Source organism: Balaenoptera physalus (assembly GCF_965194825.1).
Source record: "Balaenoptera physalus genome assembly, chromosome: 3".
In the NCBI taxonomy this organism is placed as follows: domain Eukaryota; kingdom Metazoa; phylum Chordata; class Mammalia; order Artiodactyla; family Balaenopteridae; genus Balaenoptera; species Balaenoptera physalus.
Genome location: NC_138890.1, coordinates 133834476 through 133860038, shown reverse-complemented (window position 1 = coordinate 133860038; position 25563 = coordinate 133834476). Strand labels below are relative to the sequence as shown.

The 25563-nt window shown below is 42.5% G+C and overlaps 1 protein-coding gene across 1 annotated transcript in view; it reads right to left on the bottom strand.

Annotated features, from left to right (window-relative positions):
• ANKRD55 (ankyrin repeat domain 55) overlaps window positions 1-25563 on the bottom strand; it is a 415656-nt gene that overhangs the window by 319471 nt on the left and 70622 nt on the right. Inside the window, exon 3 of the mRNA XM_082457594.1 lies at window positions 18381-18498. The gene's annotated coding sequence lies outside the window, so the exon portion shown is untranslated. The remainder of the gene's footprint in view (window positions 1-18380; window positions 18499-25563) is intronic.

Here is a 25563-nt window from a genome sequence, read left to right as displayed (position 1 = left end):
AAACGACATCAGGAAATGTGAAGGAATGGTTTGGCTGAACAATTTCCTACAAGCCTCAGTTCACCCTCTCCAGTTCCTGCGCCCACCCTACTCCTTTCAGTATCTGCACATCCACACGTGTTATACTGATGCATTCTCAATGTTCCCTCATCCTACCATAAGACATCTGCCCTCCAAGGACAATCCTAGGGGACAAGGACTTTTTTTTTTTTTTTAACTGAATAAAGTGCCTATTTATCTTGAAAAACTAGCCAGCAAGTAGATTGAAAGGAAGTCAAGAAAAACCTGGAAAGGTGGATCACACAGTGAAGGTTCTGTCCCCTCCAGAAGTTTTTCATGTTACAGCTTGGCTGTCCACGACCCAGTGAGGGCAGTTCTAGGTCCTCGAAATGGTGCTTTTGGAAGCAGACTTGTCCCATGTCAATAAGTGTAACATTTCACCTGAAAAGTTTTTTTTTGTGGCTACACTTTTTGTTTTGTTGGTTTCTTCTTAGCATATTTCTGGAGCCCGACTTCTTGCAATTCTAATTCTTCAGACCTGGCGTAGGGCCTGGGGAACTTCCTCTGTGCTCAGCCCAGGAGATTCTGACCTTGGAAGTTTCCGGGCCCACTCAGAGATACACTGCTCGACTCAGAGCCAGGCATTTCACCTCGTCAAAAGCAGCCTTCACCTTCTTCTTCTCATTATAAGTAGCTTTTTAAAAAAAAATCAGAGTTAAAATTGCTCGGTCAGAGGTTTTGGCAAAGCACTCAGCAAAAGTATTTGCATTTGCATCTTGTTGATTCCAGAATCTGAAGCATTAAACAACGTTTCGAAAAGGAACCTAATATTACTTTTGAGAGGAGATTTTCTATAGCTACTCCATATTGTGTAGAAGCTAAACAGGGCTGCTATTCTCTAGAAGACATTTTTGGGCAGCTTTATAAACAGTCTGACGTTTCACTGCTTCTCCCTAAAGCCCAGGGAATGACTCGGGGGAGCTCTTCTATGCAAATGAATTAAGTTGCCTTATCGGGTGTTCAGAAGTTCCGTTTCCAGTGAAAACCACTCTGAAGTTGGTTACAGACCAGGGTCTGGATTAGAGGCCCCAGTCGGGCAAGCACTTCTAAATAAACAGAAAGGGTCACATGATTTATCGGGTGATGAGTGTTTGCTGGAAGGCATGTGGCCCGAGGTTACTATCCAGTCAGAGGGAGAGAAGAGGGGGGGAAAAAAAAATAAAAACCAACAGAAAACTCCTACTTGCTTTTGTTTTTAAGGGAAACTCCCCTCCTGTGTGTATCCTCCCTGGGAGGCTCTTTCTGAACCAGCACCTCCAGGCAAAGAGTGACGCTGCTGTTTGCTGTGGCAGCTGAGCTGAGCGCGGGGATGGGGCACTCTGGGAGAACCCTGGTCAGCTGCTCTTTCATGACTGGGCACCTCTCTTCTGGAAGAGGCTTCTCGCCAAATGTTTCCTGAGAGTCTTCTCCGATACTGCTGTTGACCAGGTCTTTTCCTTGACCAGGTTGGGTTTTCCACTGGTTACCTGAAAAACATTTGCTTGACGCTTGAGGATAAATCACCCACTTGACAGAAGAACCCACTTGCTCCAGGCTTTGTTGGGGAGTGGGGAAGGATGGGGTGGGGACAGCCAGGCTTGCAAGTTAAACAAAAGAGAGGCAATGGGCTGCTGAGACTCTGGTCCAGGGTAGAAGACTCCTTTGGCTGATTACACCAGTTATCGAGTTGTGTTACTCTTTACTGGCTTTCTGGAGTTCCAAAGGCTGAATATCCACTCTCAGGGGTCAACCACAGTTGATAAATTCCAGCGTAATGCTCACATCTTTTCTACTGTGGACTGAAAGTTCCTTATCACTTCCACAAATCAAGGAGAGAAACACCAACAGCCTAATCTAAAAATGGACAAAAGATATGAACACACAGTTCAGAGAAAAAGAAGTGTAAATGGCTCTTAAGCACACAAAATGATGCTTAACTTCTGTTAAGCCAAGTTCAAATTATTTCAAAATAAAAAGACATAGTTTTAAAAAGATGGTTACTTTCACTAAAGATAAGAGAAAAGCAAAAACTACATGACTTGGAAGAAAGTATAAGGGGGGTTTCTGGGCTGTAGGTTCCACGCTGTTTCTTGAACAGGGTGTTCGTTACACAGTGTGTTTAATTTGTGAAGATTTACTCAGCTGTACACTGATGATAGATGTACTTTTATGAATATATCATATTTCAATTAACAATTTAAAAAATTACATTGCAATTCCACTTTTTACCTAATAGAATGGCAAAGATAAAAACGTTTGATAACATACTGTGTTGAAAAGATGTGGAGAAATAGATATTCTCATACATTGCTAACAGGAATATAAAATGGTACAGTTCCTATGGAGGACAAACAGGCAATATCTGTCAAACATACATATGCACAGACTTTCTGACATAGCAATTTTACTTCTAAAATTGATCCAATTCACATATGCACCTAATGACATGAATACAATGTCATTCTCTACAGTAGTGTTTGTTATAGCAAAAGATTAGAAGCAACCTAGGTGTTCTCTTTAGGGAACAGGCTAAATTAATCATTGTATGCCTATAAAATGGAATATTACTCAGCTATAAAGGAGGGATTGGAAGTTCTTGATGTTCTGCAATAGAATAATATCCAAGATATATTCTTGCACAGAAAGAAAAGCAAGGAATAGGAAAAAAAAAAGTGTGTACAGTATTCTATTATTTGAATAAGGGGATAATTACATATATGCTTCCTGACATATAAATAAACTATCTCTGGAAGAATAAACAAGAAAATGCTAACACAGCTTCCAAGTGGGAGAACTGGGCAGCTGGGGCACAGAATCCAAAGGAAGAATTTTGCTATATCCCAACTGTACCTTTTGAATTATGAATTATATGAAGGTATAATCTAGAAAAAATAAATGACATTTAAAATCTTAAGCCTGCATTTTCTGTTGTATGTAACATATTGACATTTTTATTATTACTTGGACTCCACTTTCATATTTTCTCTCTCTCATATATTTTCAGTTATAGTGCCATCAAGTCAATGACCTCTTGGGGAGCAGGGAAAATTCTATCACATTAGCTCTATACATCAATCATTAAAGGACACATCCTGACTTCAGAAATGCTCAAATGGGAAAAACATGTGGCATCCAGAATGGAGGAAATCTGTTAATCTGCTTTGCTGATTACTCACTTATCAGGTCCCAGACCATGAACTACCATCAAATGGCAATCATTAACATTTTTTTCACATTAAAAAAGTGTCGCCATTTTCAAAAACATTAGGAAACACCAAGTATGGCTTGTGAATTCCCAGGAAGGAAGGTCTACCTGGAGAGTTGCTGAACAACCAAGAGTGAGAGTTGGCTCCAGAGAGGAGAGGTCACCAGAAAGGTAGATGCAGAGGGGACCTCGTGTGTCCCAGCTTGGCTGAAGGCCAGCTGTAAAGGAGCCACCTCCAAAAATAGGACCAAAGGAACCATTCTAGGACTTTGAGGGTTTAGATGATTTCCTTTTCTCTTAGTTTAGCATTAACCCTGCAGAGCCATTTCAAAGAACAGCTCCCACAGACCCAACTGCACCCTTGGCTGTACATTTTTTTCTAATCAGTGGATGATGGAGTCTTATGCCTGGCACCTTCCTTATGTTGAAATAGGGCAGCAACAAGGGATTTTCCTCTCCTGCTGCTTTTTGTAAAAAGTAATTGCTGCAGAGTAGGCTACCTAGAAGCCACTCCTGATCAGATACATTTCTATCCAGTAGATAGAAAGCCAGCTGAGGTGTCCCCTCCACTGGCCACCCTCTGAACACCCAGGCTCAGCTATTAGGCGGAAGGACCACAGATACTGACCCTACTGCTTACCAGCTTCTTGTAAGACGTGACCACGCCTGGCAATGTAAAAACACAGCACCATTCAAACTTAGAGCCTTGTTTTGGCTAGGTTTCTCTTTGTACTGTGAAAGAACTTCAATTTAAAATGGAACCAGAGGCTATGAAGTGGAGACTCTCACACATGTACCCTCAGAAGAATGGAATTAAAGAACTGAGAGACTGATTTCTGGTAAATGCCTGGTTTACAGAAGACCTACATTTATCTCCTGACCAATGAACATGTGCCAAAAATCTCTCGCCATCCTCAAGCCAATGAACTTACTGCTTGGAGTCTGGCTGGACTTCCCCCCTTTTGCACTCCTTACCCACAAATACAGCCCACTCTAAGCCCTCAGTGGATTCGCCTATAGCTTGCATAGCATGCGTTTCCTGAACTTCAATTCCTCTGCTATTCCCAATTCAATGGCTGGTTATTTGAGCTTCTTTTTGTTACAGGGACAATAAATCAACAATTTTCGATTTGGATTTTGTTTCCCTCCTTTTAGGGGCTGGTCATTGTGAAAGTCTCCTTTAAAAGACGATAATAAAATATTTTTACATTGTTTGATGGCTAGAAGAAACCTCAAACGTGTCTCCTGGTCTGTCTCTTAAACTTTTATCTAATGGATTCTATCTGAATTTTAAAGACTGCCCAAGGATCTTTCCAGGTTCCAAAATTTCATAAATAATTATTCTGGAAATTTATTCAAGTAAATAATTATCCATGCTTAAGTTAATCCTTATGTTAAGCTTTTTATGTACTAGAACTTTCTGGATTGTGATGATGAAGCGTCATTGAACAATATTTTTCTAAAATATTGTTTTAGAAACAGTCATCTTAATCCCAACTGTTCATTTGATGGGCAAGCACACTGAGGCTCAGGGCAGAAGGCCAGAGCAGACCCAGGTCTAGACCCTTGGTTTCCTGACTTCCACTCAGTCCAGCACTCTTACAACTATACTGGGCTGTTTTTTATACATAAAAGGTGTCAAATCCCTACTTAGTTGTTAAGTTCCTATTCTCTTCTCCAGACTAAAATCCTTTATCTCCTAAACTACCCCCCTTCTTTTTTTCCCCCTCAGTATCACTTACTAAGTACCATATAGCTGTCCCACTAGCTTTTGGTCTACTATGACTACCATATCATTTTCTGCTATTTCCCCTTGCTTCCTGAATTGGCTCTCATTTCCTTGTTTCAGGGTAATCTGTTTATTCTCCCCTCTATTGTATTATCTCCTGCCTCCCACTAATGAGCTTCATCCTGTTTTTGACAGACCATTCTCTGTTTTGACAAGGTAAAATTGATCAGTGAATTAAACCCACGTGAAACATCTCTAAATACAAACTCACTACAGGGAAAGATTTAAATGCGGCTGGCTTCCTTGCAGATAATAACTTGGAAGGCAATTTTAATAGCCAGATGAATTCTGAATGGCGAGCTCTGTTTAAACTTTGTGTTCCATAAATAGAAACAAAGTGCAGACATCCTGCCTCTTGACTTCTTTTGTCATTTAAAGCTTTCAGTAGTACGCTTTTATTTGTTTTCTGGATTTCTCTTTTCTTCTTCTCCATGTGAGACAGTGGCTGTGGAGTGTCCACAGCACACCAAGGGCTGGAGGGATCCCTCACTTCCCTGGTGCAGGTAGATGCCCCCCGGAGACCTTGGTCGACCCCTCACTGCCTTTTAAAGATGGGCCCAGTGAGCCTTTCATTCCAATCACCCACACAATCGTGGATTTGATAACTTGACTCCAAAATGAGACATTCCTTTTGACCAAACAGACATTCTCTATGAACCAGGTAGGAGTTCAGGTGATTTAAGAATCTTAAATTGCATTTCTAAGTTTGTCTCACAGACTCTTTGGCTTTCAGAAATAGAAAGACTTAAGATATTATTTAGACTTGGGATTGGTAACATGGGCACACAGAAAACTCCAGGGTTCATGGATGGATTCAGGAGTTGTATCAGTCAGGATGGGTTAAATTATGCTATGAAAACAGTTCCAAAAATCTCAGTAGCTTAAAGCAACAAAAAGCTTAAACAATAAACGCTTACTTATGCCTCATGATAATCCAAGGTTGACTGGGGACTTTACACCTAGACCATTGTCACCCACATTCCTGGACCTGATGGGGAAGCCACCATCAGGAATATTACAGGCTTCAATGCAGAAGGAAAAAAGACCACTGCTCTTAATTCTTCAACCCAGAAGTGTTACCCAGAACTTCTGCTCACATTTCATTGGCTGGTGCCTGAGTTGAATGGGGTGAAGAAGTGTAATCCTCCTGAAAGGAGGAAAACTACACTGGAGAACTGTTCACTGCAGGGTCCATGAGCTCTTGAAGTTGCATGCAAAAGGATATGTGAACAGGCGTAAGCGCCTGTTTCTGGAGAGCAGCTGTGTAGTTTTCGGCCTATTCTGAAAAGGCTCTTTGGCCACCAGCCCAACCCCCGCCAAAACCAAAGTTAACCAATGATTCTAGTCCAAACTCCTTGTTTTACAGATGGAAGAACCCGAAAGCCAAATCTTTAAACAACTTGCCAAAAACCAAAACAGCTTCCTTGAACTTGCCAAAACAACAGTTAATTGGGAGCAGAACCACCCCTGAGACTGCATCAGGGAGAGGCCACAATTCCAGGCACAGCAAAAGGCTCCAGACTGCGCGTAACCAGCTCTCTGCATTCAGATTTAATTTAGAAAGGAAGAAAGAGGTCATGGGAAGGGGTTTGTTTCCTGTAGGTTTCAAATCCCAAATGGAGGTTGGAAACTGGTAGAGGATCCTCCTTGGAAACTTTTGAAAAATAACTCATTTGAAAAGATTTCAATGCCAAGAAAAACGTGACCCCTTGTCCTCCCCCACTGCTCGCCTTTCCTTCAGCCCTCTTTCCTCTTGTCAGGTAACCTGGGCGTCCATTATATCCTTCCAGCTTCCTCATGTCTCAGCTGAGCTTCCCGCTGGGGCCCAACAAAAGGTATTATCCTGGAAGAACTGGTTTTTCCATCTCTTTTCATAACTCTGTTTCCTTTACGGAAGACCATGTGTTTTCCTTAATTCATTTTAACTCTCCATCCTGTCACCTCCCTTTACTTTACCCCTACTTTCATCTCAGGCTGGAATATTGCTTAGCTTCCCAACAAACAGGGTAATGTAGGATACAGAAGAAAACTTGGCAATTTACCTAAATTCTCAGTTCTCTTTCTCCTCCTCTTCACTCAACTCACTATTTTCTCATTTTCTCAATTTTCTATCCCTTTTCGTGTTGGATTTGTATCAGGCCATGATGGGGGATCAGGAAAATGAGGTGTTGTATGGAACCTAGAAGTTACTGAATATCAGGATAGAAGGGAAATAAGAAATGAGATTAAGAGTTATGTGAGAGTTAATTGCAGGAGGCCTAGAATCCAGGGACACCTGCCTTCAGTTTTCGTGGAGCCTGAAGAATTTGGGGGACCTCAATAAGAAAAATAATTTAAAATGCAAATATATAGTTAGGTGTCAAAGCAAATACTAGTTTAGATATGGATTCAATCACAAGTGAATATTTATTTAGAATTCCCCAACCTCGCCTCCATCTCAATCCCCTGCAGGAGAAAAATTATAAGGGAGCAGATATTAGAATGGAAACAGACAGTCATATCAACCAATTAAAGTAGAAATATCTTACACTTGTAAATTTTTCAAAAACACACAAACATGTGACTGCATTGCTAGGGCCCCTACCAAGCAAGAGGCCCCAGCAAGTGAGGAGACACAAAGTGTAAGTTTCATTCCCTCTGAGAATGAAATTAGATGTAGAGATTGATGCCTTATTAGAGATTGATGTAGCCATAGTATCTGAAAGGTGAGTCAGGTAAAGGAACCAGCAGTCAGTACTGAAAGTCTGAAGCAAAGTCTAATACACATACATTTTAAGAAGAATACATTTTAAGAAGACTCCACTAGGTTTTTTCTACTTCCTTCTCAAAAAAAAAAAAAAAAATTCTGCTTATGGCTCAATGCCCTGGATTTTAAAGATTTACATTTTGATGAGAGCTAATCCAACTGAAAGGAATACTCTCCAAAGAAGTGATTTTAGTTTCATTCTCTCCGAGAATCAGCCTTATTAGAGACTGATGTAGCCGTAGTATCTGAAAGGTGAGTCAGGTACAGGGGGCGGATTTGGGGGCACTGGGACTTGGGAGTCTTTTCCAGAGTTCCTCCAATCACACTATGGTGATTTGGAGGTAGAAAGAAGAGGGTTAATGAGATTCTCAGCACAGAGCCTTGGACAGCCATCAGGTGAATTAAGAGCATGGAGGTCTCCTTGGGAACAGGGGAAGGAAGGGCAGAACAAATTCCACTCTGTGCCTGTTGGCTGAGGGCTGCCCCCAGAACATCTTTACTGACGCTTCCTCCCTACCACATATTCCGACTTATTCTACTTCGAATCATTAGATGGACCTTCCTATTCATAGGATTAGACAAAGGGATGCCCTCTTCCTTCCGCACAAGAACGGTTGAGAGTGGGAAGACTCTTGCTGGATGAATTGTTCACTGAAAAGGGTATAAAGAAGGAAAAAATTAATCCCTCAAAGCCACAAGGGAAGATATGAAAATGGTGTGTTTGGGTTAGATATCCAATTAGAACCCATGATTCTTTCTAATTCGTGGATTATTTCCTAAATCTGATGCCAGGCATTGATTCTTATTTAGGACAGAAATCCTTTGGCACCTGCTCTAAAGAACTGTGTTTATCAACATTCTTCCTGATTAAAATGGACCTGTGTTCTTATTAGGACAGAACAGCTGTGCTTGCTCCTACATTGGTGCACCTAAGCCCTGCCCTTGCCCCGCTCCTACAGACTGACCAATACATACGAAGGCATAAGTGGTCATAGGTCCGTGATATGACTATCAAAACCACGGTCATTCAATTAGAAAGCAACTTCCATACTTCATAAACTTTAGCACATATTCCTTTACAGCAACAAGATATCAACTACATTTGGAATTCCTCTGTAAGAAGTTCATTAACTGACTTCAAAACAGTCCTTTTTCTTGGGCAAAAGAAGAGATTTTCCCCTCCAATCTAAATATAAACACAAACGAGAACCGAAACTGTGGTACTGATGACAATACTGTGGTCCATTCTCTTAAAGACCAATGGGAGTATCCAGTGGGGTGGGGGTGAGGTGGAGGAAGAGGATCAGAGAATCAAGGAAGTAGCCACGTCCCAAAGCTGGAGGCATTATTTGGCATTAATCCAGTTCTGGAGACTCCAGTTGAGTTCTATATAAGGTCTGTTTTTATTTTGGAAGAAAATCACTTCTGTTCCTTTGGAAAAATATTTTTATAAATTGGTTAATTCAAACAATCAGTTCTGAATAATCCTAAAATTCGAGGTACTTTGGTGCCTTATGAGCACCAAAGTACCTCCACACAGGTGGAGAGTGTGTTAAAATAGAAGATCTAAATTCTGGACTAAAGGTCACTCAGGACTTGGCCAGTGGATAAAAAGTCACTCAGGACTTTCCTTTTCCTGACACAGACTTGTCCCTTACATTAACTTGAGCCAACCTTTTGTGGGTAGCTGAGTCCTATTGGCTGCAAAGACTGCCAGATAAGGGGTCTTTCTAGTATCCTAGGATTGATAACAAAATCAGAGAAGAGGGGATAAAAAATAGACCCCAAGACAATGGACAAGTCCCACTTTCAACCACTCATCCTGGGGTGGCTCTGATCAAATTGGCCAGTTCATGCTGTCAATATGGCTACAAAGGCAAGACCTGCGACAATCAGATGAGAATGTGTGGACATGACCTGGGGGTGGCCAGGGGTGGGTTGACCTCACAGAACAGAGGCCCGTACAGGGTCTTGGTCAAGTGTCAGGGTTTGGGAGTTTGGGTACGAACTCTGCTTTTACTAGCTGTGACACCTGAGACAACCACTGCATTGTACTTGACTTTAATTTCCTCACCTTCAAAGTAGTACTGATGGGCTAGATGATTTTGGAAGGACCCTTCCAGCTCTAAGGCTCTGACTCTAATCAGATGGAAAGACATTTAATCCTGGAGGTACTTGTGTTGGGACTATAAGACACAACTTAGCTGAGATACTGTAGAAAAATAATTAAATAGTAGATTGCTAGTTGGGAGCTATTGTTATCGTAATTTCAACCACCATAAATCCTTTCAGAACCCCCAGTGGGTATAAATACATAATGATGATGACGACTATTATTGATATGGCCCCAGTAAATGTTAGGAGCATTGAACTGAAAGGATGGTTGGGCCAGGCCACCTCGGAGGCTCTTTCTAAACAAAGATTCCCCATGATTTCAGGATTCTCTATGGGAAACTATAAACAAGGTAAGGTCCAGGGTCTTTAGGAAGGAGGTACCTGTCTTTGCTTCCCTTTCACTTTTTTTCCCCCATTGTTAAAACTTAGATTCTCTTGGGGATTTTTATTCTACTGGGGATCACAGTTCTTTCAGATTAGGGTCCTACCCATATGACCTCAGTTAACCTAATTACCTCTTTGAAGGCTCTATCTCCAAATAGAGTCACATTGCCGATTAAGGCTTCAGCATATGAATTCTAAAGGGACACAATTCAGTCCATAATACACCCTAACTCCTTACTCTAAGGTACCCTCCATAATAACACGCTGCATGCCAACATCAATGGAACATCAATGTTTTTGGAGAGATTTCAAATAATTATGATAGTCTTTGGTATTCAAAGGTATTTAATATAAGGTAATAAATAAAAAGATACAATGTTCTTCCTTGCTCTGATTTTAAGCCCATTTCAAGAATGCCTTGAGGGCCCATCTTTTGGCAGCTTACAGAATTAATAGAGTTTCTACCAGGTGTTTTGGCCTGGAAGAGAGGAGGCCGAGATAGGAAAATGTCTATTTCATTGGATATTTGAAGGACTGTCACGAGAAAATAGAATTGGATCACATATCACAAATATCTGGCATATGTGACATCATTTACTTTTTTTCTACCCTTGTCAGACATTACTTATCAATCATGGCATTCACCAAAGCCTCAGAATACACTCAGTATGGTACTCTAAGTAGCACTATTTTCTGAAAAGAAGTGGTATATAAGGTGAAATAATAAAAATAACATTGTCAATAGGTAGCATTCATTGAGTGCCTGCCAAGCGCCAGACATTGCTCTCAATTCTTTCACATATAAACCCATTTCTTCCTCGGAACCACCCTATGAAGTAGGCACTGATGGAATTCACATTTTCCAGGTGAGGACACCGAGACACAGGTACTCAGTGAAGCAGGGGCAGAGGAACATGGATCTGAACCCAGGCCATGTGGCTCCAGAGCCATGATCATCATTACTCTACTAGAGTGTTCATTCTGCTTGGGTACGATGTATCCCACATAATTCCACAGGCAGAACTAGAGCCAATGGGGGGATGCTGCAGAATCAAATTTGTTCAACGAAAGAACATAACTTTCTAGCAATTAAATTGTTCTAATAATGGCATGATAGCCACCTGCTATACTGGGTGTCCTATCACTGGAGACATCCAAGCACAGTTGTAGAACTATGTGTCAGGGCTGGTGGGCAATGGATTCCTGAACTGGATAAAGGAAGGGGTAGGTTGGATACATACCCTCAACTTCCCATCTGGCTCTAAAATTCAAGAATTCCTTGACTTAGGCAGTGTCAGCAAAACTAGACGAAACCCACAAGTGACATCCTTCCTGATTCCTTCTTTTTTGCCATTTCCCTTAACTCCCAGCACTGTCAAGCAGAAAGAATGTCCAGGATTTGAATAAATCACACTGAATTTTAAAAATAGACACTTGCTAGATGGCATATAAAACACACTAGCCCCCAAATACAAACAGTAGTCTTGAAAAGACTAGATTGAACTCTATAAAACCATTGTTCTTTAATTGTCTGAGCAGGTTTATTCCACTTCTATTATCACTTTTCTGGGAAAGGGATCAAAGTTACAGCAACAGTAAAAGATAGGTAAGTTTGCTATTTGTTAATGAAGTTGACAATGTCTTCAAACATTAACTCTCTATCTCTCCCCAGGAATGGTATGCTTTGCAAAGCAAGCATCCTTTGCTGGAATGTGACCTTGGCCATTTCTAGCAGCAGCAGAGAGAAATGCCATCCCTATGAGGTTACCACTTACTGATGGGAAAGAGAATTAATGGCAGGTGCCAAATCATTGGAGATGAAAACCCACATATGTGAATACTAAGGAATCTTCTAATATTTTATGTGTCATTTCTTCCAAAATTTTTACCTGAAAGACTCTTCTCTACTTCTGAAAGTCTGGCATTACACCCTAAGCCAGGAGTCATTTTTGCCAGTGAATGGCCAGTGTCATTTTTGCACAGCTCCAGAGACCTCCTGTTTTAAGACAGAGCCTGACACTTTTCTTGGCCTAGCTCCAATCCAGACTACAGATTTACTTCCTGAAACTTAGAGAACAAAACTCACAGAGGAGTCCCTTCTCATTGACTAGCCAGTGTATTTCAGAGGACTGGCCACTAGGATCAGCTTTAATCCAGCTCCAGTATTGAATCAAGATATATGACCTTGGGCAAATCACTTATGACCTCAATCTCTCTGTCTCTTATTTTTGGATCTATAAATTCAGTGCAATCCCAATTAAAAAAACCCAGCAAGTTATTTTGTAGATATTGACAAACTGACCCAAAGGTTTATATGGAGAGGCAAAAGATCAGAATAGCCAACACAATACTAAAGAAGAAGAACAAAATTGGAAGATTGATGCTACCTAACTTCAAGATTTACTATAAAGCCACAATAATCAAGACAGTATAGTATTGGCAAAAGACTAGACAAATAGATCAATGGAATAGAATAGAGAGCCCAGAAATAGACCCACATAAATATAGTCAACTGATCTTTGACAAAGGAGCAAAGGCAATACAATGGAGCAAAGATAGTCTTTTCAACAAATGGTGCTGGAATAACTGGCATCTATGTGGAAAAAAAAAAAAAAGGAAACCTAGACACAGAACTTACACCCTCTACAAAAAACTCAAAATGGATCACATTTAAAAATAAAACTCAAAACTATACAACTCCTAGAAGATAACAGAAGAAAACCTAGATGACCTTCCTGATTCTTATCAGTATTCTTATCAGTATGGTGATGGCTTTTTAGATAACACACCAAAGGCCCAATCTGTGAAAGAAATAATTGATAAACTGGACTCCATTAAAATTGAAGCTTCAGCTCTGCAAAAGACAACGTCAAGAGGAGGAGACACAAGCCACAGACTGGGAGAAAATATTTGCAAACAACACTTCTGATAAAGGATTGTTATCCAAAATACATATGCCATCAAGGAAATGCAAATTAAAACAAGATACCACTAAACACCTATTAGAATGGCCAAAACCCAGAATACTGACACCACCAAATGCTGGAGATGTGGAGCAACAGGGACTCTGGTTCATTGCTGGTGGGAATGCAAAATGGTACAGCCATTTTGGAAGACAGTTTGGTGATTTCTTACAAACTAAAATTACTCTTACCATACAATCCAGCATTCGGGCTCCTTGGTATTTACCCAAAGGAATGGAAAACATGTGTTCACACAAAAATCTACACACAGATGTTTATAGCAGTTTTTTTTTCATAATTGCCAAAAGTTGGAAGCAACCAAGATGTCCCTCAGTAGATGAATGGATAAATAAACTGTGGTACATCCAGGCAGTGGAATATTATTCAGCACTAAAAAGAAATAAGCTACCAAACCATGAAAAGACATGGAAGAGCCTTAAATGAATATTACTAAGTGGAAGAAGCCAATCTGAAAAGGCTACATACTGTATGATTCCAACTATATGACATTCTGGAAAAGGCAAAACTATGGAGATGGTAAAAAGTTCAGTGTTTTCCAGGGGTTGAGGGTGGGGGAAGAGATAAATAGCCAGAACACAGAGAATTTCTAGCACAGTGAAAATACTCTGTGTGACACTACAGTAGTGGATACATGCCATTATACATTTATTCAAACACCAAAAGTGAACCATAATATAAACTATGGACGTTGGGTGATTACAACATGTCAATGGAGGTTCATTGATTTTAACAAATGTACCACCCTGGTGGGGGATATTTATAATGGAGGAGGCTATGTAGGTGTGGAGACAGGGAATATGTGGGAAATCTCTGTACCTTCCCCTCAATATTGCTATGAATAAAACTGTTCTAAAAAAATAAATTCTAAAAAGCATGTATAAATATGCTCAGAGCCTTGCCAAACTTCTTCCTTTATTAAAGCCATTAGCTGACCACTGCGTATTCCTGAGACAGTCACTGTGATAGGGTGTCAACCTTGAGGTCACAAAGCACTTGGGAACAGTTACATTAAAACTAAAGAGGGACATAGCGTGAAGCCAGGATGGGGCCACAAGAAGCAGCAATTATCAGGTCTTACGGTTTTATTCATTCTGATTAAATGTTCTTCATCTGGGCTGATTTACTGAATTTTCTTTCAAATAAGCAACTTGATTGATAATGGAAACCAGGATAATTTCCCTGGGTGGGGTCTCTTTCCCATCAACATTTTTAGGTGAGTGAAATTCATATCCAATAAGTTTGAGAAGTGCTGCTTACTGAATGGTCCCCTCTTGGAAATTCATCTTCTGAGGAAAGTAGAGAAATCTTCCAAATTTTAACTGATCTACTAGTTCCCAAACATCTGTGACTACAGCTCCCTTATTCTTTGTTAATATTTTCTATATGCAGATTCTACACATAGTATTTTGGGAATATTGTGCTAAAGGCACTCTGGAGTAAATGATAGCCACTACTCCAAACTTTCTATTTTTGCACACACACCCCCAAACCTGGAGACAAATTCCAAACTCTTTAGCCTTGCTTTTTAAGGCACTCCACAGTATCTCCCCACCTAGTTTTGCAGCCTCAATTCCCACTACTCTTCTATGTGAATTTGCTGCTCTAACAAATGTCTCCTGTTCTTTGTTCCCTAAATACTTTGCATCCATTTCTCCATCCCTATTTGTGTCCATACTCTTTAGGAGGGCGTTCAATTTCATTAGGACTGGGGAAAATATCAGAAGTTCTTAATTAGTCATTTAACAAATATTTATTGAGTGTTTGCTTTAACATTGTATCTCTTGGGATGCTTTGTTGCAAGCAACAGAAATAGGCTCTAGCTAATTTAAGAAGAGGAATTTATTGAAAGGACGTTGGGTAACTCGAAGAATTTCTAGGCCTCTAGAGAACAGTCTTGAAGACTGTGCAGCCAGGAATGCTACTGTAAACTCTGCTTCAGGGTTCATCCAGTGAAGATAGCAGAGTCACCACCCTGTGCCTGGACATTGCAGCCTGTGCTGCCGGCACTGGTTCTTCGCTGACGCTGATGCTGATGCTAGAACCACTGACTCTACTGCCTCCAAGAACTGGAGTAGCTGCCACAGTATCCAAAGCTCACCACCGGCATGGGTTCTGCACGTTCCCTTCTTCACGACAATGGTAGTTGCAAGGACCAGCTGGTGGGTAGTACCTGGATCACATGTCCATGTCCTAACTGTAAGGGAGACTAGGAAATCCGGTGACTGGAATTTTCAGCTTCAATAGGAGGAACTGGGTTCTGTCTCATAAGATAGGGGTTTCCTAAAAGAGAGGAGGAGCTTCAGATGAAGGGTGGTCAAAAAGAATAATTATCTACTACAGTTATGTGATGGATTACTGGAAAACAAGAGAAAGAAAGGCTCTTTTCCATACTCCCAAAAGAGTTTACCTAAGTAGACAAGATAAACAGATAAGATTATTAGAAAATAAGATAATTTATAACAATATAATAAATTGTACTGCTTAATTCAAAAGTACTAAAATGACATTGAACATGATCAACAGAGTTAAAGAAAAGTATACTTTACAGCTCCAAGCCATTGCTTTCCCAAGAGATTTTCTTCTAGGACAAAATTTATATAAACAAGCTCTGTTTCCACCTGGAATATTTTCACACAGCCTCCCAGCTCCACTTTCTAAGTTTATCTGAACAGAGACAAGCTCTTTGGTCACCTAACAGGTGCATGGTGCCCAGGACTGAGCCATCTGTAAATATACATATGTGGTTAAGCAAAAATGCCGGCTCTCTTTCCCTCCCCTGGGAAGAAAGACAGACCTTAAGGCTGAAGGATCAGAAAACAATAGCATGAACTTGGGAATGGATGTAAATTCTTGACCTGTAGTCAGCTAGGTAGAGAACATGCCCGAAGTCCTGGGAAACCCAATAGCACTCTTCTGCATTGTGTGTTTACCACCTTCCATGGGGAAGGGCAGTGCTAGGCTGCACTGGGGGAAAACCACCATGCAGAGCTGACAGCTGAGTGCTTTTCCTGTGCTGTGTCAAGGTCACTGCTGCACAGAACATTTGGAGCTCTGCTCCTGCGGTCAGCCAATGTCCACTCGAGATTAACAATGGAAGTCATGTGGGAAAAAATGCGTCTCTTGGCTGCTTACGGGACATCCAAGGTCAGCAGCCAGGGCCTCCACCCGTAGCAGCCGCCCGGCCACAGGTCTTGCTGCTCCTCCGCCTTTCTCTTTGATGCCACGCTGTTCTCTGCCTCATATTCTTCACCTTTCTAAGAGTCAGTTTGGCTTCCAGAAAGAGGGTGGAAGTGAAAACAAACATAGAGTGAAGGAATTAGGTGACAACTTCACTCCTCCAAAAAAGGGAAGATGTGTGCAATACAGTAGAAAGAAAACTGACTGAATAGCTTTCTCCAGTGAGTGGCTGGGTGACCTTTGGCAAGTTGTTCTCCCTCCATACCATCATCAGTAAAATGGGATTATGTGAGAAAATTAGTACAAAATTACAACAAGCTATAAAGAACAATAGCTATCCCTGTACCTGCAACTAGGTTAGTTCAGAAACTATGTCCTTCAGTCCTAAGGGACACTTAGGAGAGATTGCAGCTGGAGCTGCCAGCGATGGACAGTCAATGGCCTTCTGCTTTGGCTCTTGGCTTTGTCTGTACGCATGATTATGGAAAAGCTCTTCTGTATTCACATTGGTGGGTGCGGCCAGAGCGCGGCAGCAAGAGAAGCTCTCATGCAACCTGGGCTCCCACCCCACTCGCTCGGATTCCCTCCTTTCCACACCACACACACACCCTCCCACCCACACGTCCCTGAGAAATATATAACATGTGATGATAAATGACTAACGTTCTAACAAGTGCAATATAACGTTGTTCCAAGAAGAGAGACTCTGGACCTAGATTCCCAGGTTTAGAAACCCTAACACTGCAGTTGGCTTGCTCTATGACCTTAAGACACATTACTTTATCTTTCAGTGCCTCAGTTTCCACATCTATAAACTAGGATAATATAGGGAGGGCTATTGTGAGGATTAAATAAATCAATACGCATAAAGCACTTGTAACAGGATCCAGTATATAGTTGTTATTCAACATTAATGTTATTATTAATATTATGTTCATACATATAGGTGAATACAGTTGTACTGGAAGTCTCAGTAATAATAAGTTACTGTGCACAGGTGTGCCGAGTGCTGTATACACTTGATTTTACTGAGTCTCACCTGAACCTCAAGCTCGAGAGATACTATTACTGACTGATGGTCAGACAGGTTAAGTAACATGTCCAAGAGCTAGAAAGTGAGGCGCTGGGATTCAAACTCAGGTCCTTCTGGCCCACAAACCCTCCCCCCGCCATAATTCATGCTTTCTCTCCCCTGGGAAGTTGCCACCATTACTCAAAATATTCAGAATTCCTCTTTGGGAATTTCCTTCAGAGCTTGGTGACCTTGTTTAGAATTTCCTCAGCACTGGAAACACTTCTTTCGCAAATAGGTTACCAGAAATTCTCAAAAGTCATTTATTGTCAAGGTGAATAACACAACTGGGTAATGATATTTTGAGCTAAAAATAAGCTGTGATTAATGTCCTTAGGTGGTTGGTAAATCGGTGCCAGAGACAATCCCCGGAGAAAAGTTCTAAAGTGTTTTTGAAAAATTCAGCATCACAGGAAAACTGCATTTCCCAACCCTCATTTGGTTACTTTGGTTCTGATAGGCTTCGATAGATGCAGTTTTTAACAGCTTGATTGTAACTTCCTGTATGTGAAAAGAACACTGATTAAGACAGTCTTGGGCTTCCCTGGTGGCGCAGTGGTTGAGACTCTGCCTGCCGATGCAGGGTACATGGGTTCGAGCTCTGGTCTCGGAAGATCCCACATGCCGCGGAGCAACTGGGCCCGTGAGCCACAATTACTGAGCCTGCGCGTCTGGAGCCCGTGCTCCGCAACAAGAGAGGCCGCGATAGTGAGAGGCCCGCGCACCGCGATGAAGAGTGGCCCCCGCTTGCCACAACTAGAGAAAGCCCTTGCACAGAAACGAAGACCCAACACAGCCAAAAATAAATAAATAAATAAATAAATAAATAAATGAATGAATGAATGAATAAAAAAAAAAGACAGTCTTACCATAATTATGAGTGAGATTTGGGGTCTGTCTTTGCACAGTGATGTCCTCCTCTGTGGTCCCTGGAATATTCCTGTGTCCCCAGGCTCTGCAAGGCCCAGGAACATTGTGCAGGCCAGCCTGACAGGGGAAGAGGGATAACACTGAGCTAGGCACTTTCCCAAGCAACATTCGAGCTAGGTGTTACTTCATTTACTCCTCAGAACATCTTGATTCTCTGGAAGGACACTGAGGCCTACGGCGGGTCCCTAACCTACTGCGAGTCACACAGCTAGTCAGACAGAGCAGAGGAGGGATGGCTCATGAATCCAGGTTCCCCTTCACCCCTTCCTGTGGCCAAAGCATGTTCCCGCCAGCTCAGCCCCAAACGCTTCCATGCTGGGCCCTCGGAAGCAGCCTAGATTTAGAAGCAGAACAATGCAGGCAGGGGTATAATTAAGTAATTATTGAAGCAGCTCAGGGCAGGGCCAGGCCTTCTGGCCCACTTGTTCCTGGCTCCTGCAACATGTGAGATACCAGGAGATCATCCCTTTCCTAGAAGTGGTTTCCTCAGAGGCCTGTACTCCGATTAGATGGAGCTCTCTGTCACCTCATCCAGCCTCTAGGGTTTCTGCTTCGGAGACTGTCCCCACACGCCACTCCTCCAGAGGAGGCTGCCTTGGAGAAGCCACTTGCTGTGTTCATGCCCTTGAGATGGTGCTGCATATTAACTTCAAGCCCAACCAAACAGGCAGATTAAACAGGGAACAGTACCCTTCTCAGGTTCCATTTTATCTTACATCTCATCTACCCCAGATGAACTAATCTACAGAGAAATGGGCAAAGACAGGTGTGGGAAGAAACATGGAGAAAAAAGGTAGCTGAGTTTGTACTTTCATTGGAAAAAGTCACAACTGCTCCAAGGAAAAAAAATACTTGTAGACAAGAGCATGTGTTCAAAAAATTAGGTGATCCAAACCACGTTAACTATTATATTTGTTCTCTGACCACATAACCTCCAGATTCTTGACTTGCTCCATTCTGCTGGTTCTTTTCACGTTATACCTATTATAATTTACCTGTTCAAAAAAGAGCTTTGAAGTCCTGTTAATATGTGACTCCAGAGAAAGCCAAGGCAGGGAGAAAAATGCAACTCCTCAACCACTCTGGGGAATTTGGCTCTCTAAGGAGGCATTGTTTTAAAACCAAGAAGAAGCCAGAGATTACCAAGATTAGGTTTCACTCTTTGCTTCCCAAATCCTGATCCCTAATCCTTTAGAGCTAATTTTGCACAATCCCTTTTCTGTATACTCTGGGGCTTGGGGTGGGTTTCTTAGATGAAGGAAGGGTCCGCAGGGAAGGAGAAGGGGACTAACTTCATGAAGCTGCCAAAAATAAGTTCACACAAGTAATAGCACGTACGATACGAACCTGCTCCTACACACCGAATAACCATATGTATGGGAAGTTGCTTATAAAGATGATGACATTTAGAGTTTTACTTTTGACCTTGGAAAACCGCCCAAAGTAACCAAATCATCTACAATCTGGCTTGCCTGCCATTATAATTATTTTGAGGGTTGGGGGCCACTCTGTCTCCTAATTGTGCTGTACCAGAGGCCTACTTTCTGATCTAAAATGAGCAATATGGACGGACCTCAACATCTGTGATCAAACAGCAACAGTGCAAACTTCATTATACGGTGATCTTATTTATACTTCAAATCCCAGCCTGCAGCAGATCACGTTTAACAAACTTTAAACCTCTTAAAATGAAGTCTGAAACAGAAATTCGATAGGCTCTTAATTCCATTTGCCCCAGAGGTAACAAGGAGCACAGCTCCACTCCTCATGGGCCTCCATCAAAGCTGGATTCTCACTAGGGGGCGGTCGTTCGGCCCCTGGATGGGGGCTGGCCTGACGCTCAGGTCTCCTCTCACCTCCCTCGGAGGCTCTAAGGGTGAGCTGAGGACAGAAGGAAATGGGCCTGGAGTCCTGAAGCAGCAGTTCCAGTGGGGGAAAAGGGCTCCTTTGTTCTGGGTGGTCAGGATGGGTGATGGGAGTGCAGAAAGGGAAGCCAGGGAGCCCGGACAGGTGGAGGTTGGGAAGTTAGGAGGATTGCGAGGAGACAGTATGAGGGCCACTAAGTGTTTCTTCTGCTCCTGAGGAAGAGGAAGCAATGGGTGGATATTGCTCCCTGAGGACAGACAGGCATTGTGCATCCGGGCTTTGGGAGTGACACTGCCACTATGGCTCTACCTATCATAAGGCCAAGTACAGACCCTTAGCAAAAGACTGAAGATCATAACACCCCTTTCACTGATATGAAAAGAAAATTTTAAATTTTTGATGCAACTTTTTTTTTTTTACATTTCCTAAAATTGCTGGAGAGCCTTGGTACCACAAGTTCGAGAAACATAGCTTTAGTTTTCTGCCACCAGCCAGCAGATGTCTGAGCAACCACTCACCCAGCTCGAGGCCACCCTATGTGCACGAAGGGGCTGCTTGCCTTGTTGATACTACACACTCACCACCTAGGGTGAACTGACCATGTGGGAATAAGGATTCAGGCAGAGCTGGTTCCCGGGCAGATGGGAGCCGGATTGATTTCGGCAGTATGTATTGATACTTGGGTGGCTTTAGCAAAGGTTCATAGCTCGCATCTGTTCTCACTGGCTAGGGTCAGAGTGGTTCCTGTTGCTAAATACTTTGAATATCATCCCTCATTGAGATTCTGTTACAAAAATCAGAATATGTTAATATTTCGGCCATTCCATGCATAAGTGATCATAGTCACATGTTTGATAGAGCTTAGATATAGAAAAGGCTTTTTTGCACAACACCAAAAAAATTAGTGAGTCCCACTGAACTACAGTTGTGTGTATAAAAGAAATTAAATTTTATTTACTCATTTCTGCCTTCCACCTTTTGAAAACTTTAGTGGATACCATGATGGTGAGGTGGTCGTTTAATATGTCAATTTGACTAGCCTGGTATCCCCAGTTATTCAATCAAACACTAATATCAGTGTTGCTGTGAATGTATTCTGTAGAGGTGATTGAAGTCCAGAATCAGTTAACTTTAAGTGAGGGAGATTACTCTAGATAATCTGGGTGGTCCTGATCCAATCAGTTGAAAGGCCGTAAGAGCGGACCTGAGGCTTCCCTGAAGTTTTTTCTTCCTCTTGTGGACAGCAACTTCAGCCTATGCCTTAGACTTCTAGTCTGTCCTTTCTGATGGCCTGCCCTATGGATTTTGGACTTGCCTAGTCAGCCCCATAATCTTGTAAACCAATTCCTTGCAAAAAATCTCTTAGTATTTATCTCCTACGGGTTTTGCTTCTTAGCTGAACCCTGTCTGATACAGATATGCAGCCTGAATTTGGGAGTGCTGCTGGCAGAAACCCTCAGCTATCAGCCATCTTCAGGGATTGCTTTGACTGACAAGAGTCACCTTGCCCTAGGTTATATTCCCTTCCCAGAGAATCTTGCATCCAATGGTAGGTTGACGTGGGGGTATGAAGGGCTGCCCCAGCTTCTGAGCTCCCTATGAGCTTGGCCGAGACCTTCACTATGGTTGTATCACAGCCCACCTTCTCCACCTACCCCAGCCTCCTTCCTTCACTTCCTTACTAGGCACTGACTCCAAGAGCAATGCCTAATAAACCTCCTGCCTGTGAATCCTTGTCTACTGCCCAGGGAATCCCACCTGCACAGGGACCTTCTTCACTGAGTTCCCCTCTAGTTGTTACATCTTTGACCTTCCCTTCTCATTTCTCTCTTTCCCCTCAGCATATAATATACTCTAGGCTCTCCCACATTTAAAAGAAAACACAACCAAAAACCGTAATAACCATTCCTAAATTCTGTGTCATTTTCAAGTTATGGCTGTTTTCTCCCCACATCCAAACTTCTTGAAGAACTAAGTTGACAGTTTCTCTACTTTGCCTTCTAAATACAACATAGTGTGCTTTCAGCCAACATCCCTCCTCTGAAACTGATTTCACTGAGGTCATCAATGACCTCTGATTTATTAAAACACCATGGGTAATCTTCAGCCTTCCCATACTTGACTGGGCAGTTAGCAGCCCTTCTCCATCGTTTTGTAAACTTCTGCCCATGTCTAATAGCCTCCATGACTCCCTATGTGCTGGATTTCCCTGCATCTCTCTGGCTACTCCTTTTCAGTCTTCTTCATGACTCCCTTTGTCAGCTATTGAAGTCTCTTCTCAGTCTACACTCTCTCCTTGGGCAATTTGGCCATACCTATAGTTCTAACTGCCACCTAAGTGCTGGTGACTACCAAGTCTATATTCCCAAACTTTACCTCTGTCTTGGGCTCTAAATGCGATATTCCCAACTATCAAACATTTCCTCTGAGTATCCTGCCTTATCTGACACTAAACTCCCCTCCATACCTGTTCCTCCTTTCTGAGCTAGAGCACAATACCACTCTTCCCACAATAGACCCTGTGATGAGCCTCCACTCCTTTTTCTCTCCCCACACAGCCTACTGGTCATTAGGACTTGCGGTTTCTTCCTCTTAAAGAGTGGATTCTCAAAAGTAGCCCTACTTCTCCCATCTTACTATTTTATTTCAGATCTTTACTATCTCACATATTTCATAGAATGATGAACAGTACCTCCCTGGAAACTGAACAAACTGGGCTCCACACTCTAAAGGGCTCTGATCTGTCCTTTCTCTGGTCACACCCCCAACCACATGTCAAGGAGTCCATGGGGCCAAAGAGACATTGCCACTATGGGCCCACATACCCTCTTTCTAGGCCCTGTTTCTGTACCCAGGACTGCCGATTCCCTGTCCAAATGGCCCAAGTCTGCCTCTGAAGGACTCTCCCCTAAATCTCCTCCCAAGACTATACTGCATCACTGGAGTACATATATGTAGGCCTGAAGGTGGCTAAGAGGTGGCTGTTAACATTGGGGAAGGGTATGGATGGAGGTTGAACATAGGGGCTGGATTGTCCATATACACACATGTGCAAGACTCCTTGTGGTTCTAGATGGAGCTGGGGTGTCAGACTGAGAGAGAACAGAGGTGGGATATTGTCTTGAGGCTTCTAATTGTATTCTTTCCTCCAAATGTTGGGAGTGGGGTGCTGGTTTTGAAGCATCTTGTGCATGCCAAGTACCAAGTTAAATGATGAAAATCTAAGATGAACCAGACATAATCACTGCCCTCAAGAAGCTCAGAAACAGAAAAGAAGGGAAACATTATAAAACCAGATGAAGGCCATTTTAATAAAGGCATGTTTAAAGAGCTGTGTGAGGAGGGAGAGTCAAGCCCTGCCAGGTAATATGGGAAGTCTTCCCATGTGGGATAACATTTGAACTGGAATTTGAAGTTTGAGAGTAAGTTTGCCAAGCTTGAGGAAGCCACTGTAAGTAAAGAAAAGAGCAAGTATTCAAGGAACCATGGACACTGAGTGAGCTGGGAGCCCAGGGGGAGGTGGTTAGAAAGGTAGCAGGGACTGCCATGAAAGGCCTTGTGGGGTTTTTCCAAGGACCTTCTACTTTATCGGGGAGGCAAGGGGGAATCTAAGGATTTAAGGCAGAGGATCAATATGGTCTTAACAGCATGTTTGAAAGATTTCTTCTCTAGACTAACCTCTTAAGGGGTCTCCTGTTCTCTCCCACCTCCACTCCTCCTTGAGAATCCAGCCCCAACCCTGCTGCTGAAATGATCCTATTAAAACACAAATTGGATGCTGTCACCCTTTTATGTCTTCTCATTGCCTACAGGTTAGCGCCCAAACTCTTCAGCACAGTTTCCAAGGCCCCTGATGTCCTGCGTCTGCCTGCCTTCTCAGTCTCATCTCATATCACTCTCCCACATGCATCTTCTATCACAGACATATCCATTGACTTGCCCCAGCCAGAAGGCATCATACTCTCTCCTTATTCTACACCCCAACTTGTCAGCCTGAACCACTGCTTATCTTTCAAGCAGCATGGTGTAGAGAAAAGAGCACAGAATTTACATCCAGATTGACCATGGTGATACCCCTGGCTCTGCCACTTCCTGGCTCCAGAATCTTGGGCAAGTCACTTAAATTCTCTGAGCTTTGGCTGCTTCACCACTTTCAGGGGCATAACACCCACTTTTGGTGTCCATTGTGAATACTAAATGCAGTAACGTAAGTGTCCGGCATGAACACAGCAGGCTCCTTCTGGAGAGAGCTCCCTGGACCCACATGCCCATGGAACTGAGGCTTTCCCCACAGCTAACCCAGCTGTACTTGCCCACTTTGTATATCTGAGTCTGCCTTGATTCTTTGCTCTTACCCCTGACCTGGTTCCTGTCAATATTCTTTACACCAACGGAAATCTTGCTTCCTAAATCCCCAGCCACTGGCTGATGTCCTGCTCCAAATCCAGGGCATCCTTGAAATTACAATGTTGCCATTTGCCCACTGACCAGACAGACCTTGCTCCTGCCCCTCTGTTTGGAGGCTGATGTTAACACCAATGGAACTGAGCTTATTGCATCCTTTGGGTATAATTTTGACTTGATCGTTATTCACCTAAGAAGTTGTGTTAGCTCCTAATCCCAAGTTCTGCCTATTTCTACCTTATTTCCACTTCCTCACCAACCAGCAAAGACACATAAACTCCATGATTTATGACTGATAACTAAAGTATAAGTTATCATCTAAGTCCAATGCTTTAAGACAGAAAGGGCACAACAGGAGTTAATTGGATGTGTGGTCAACCAATATGTAACCCAAATAGCCTTGGTTGAGATGCAAGAGTGAGACCAAGAAAGAACTTTTTCCTTCTTCCCTCCATCTCCTCCATGGGCTGTGGCTATGTTGCCTTCAGCTGCAGCAATGTCTATCCTCATTTTAGTTTGTTCTAGTCATCTCAACCTGTTGTTATAGTTCACTCAGAGAAGCATCTAGTCACTAAAAGAAAGAAAGAAGAACAGTGTTCTGCTGCCTGGAATGCCCACGGCAAAGAGCGGCTCCTGGCTGCTCGGCCAGGGAGCTCTGCTGTGACATGGTACCAACGCTAGATGTGGGTGGGAGGTGAGGCAGCTGCATTTTGTGGTGCTTGTCATTCTTCCTTGACAATTGTTTGGGTATTAGAAACTCTTGGCATTGGGTTATAACACCCCACCCACTCCGTCTTGGTAACCACCACTTGCCCTCCCTATAAAAGGTCCTGCCAACTCTGAGATGAGGCA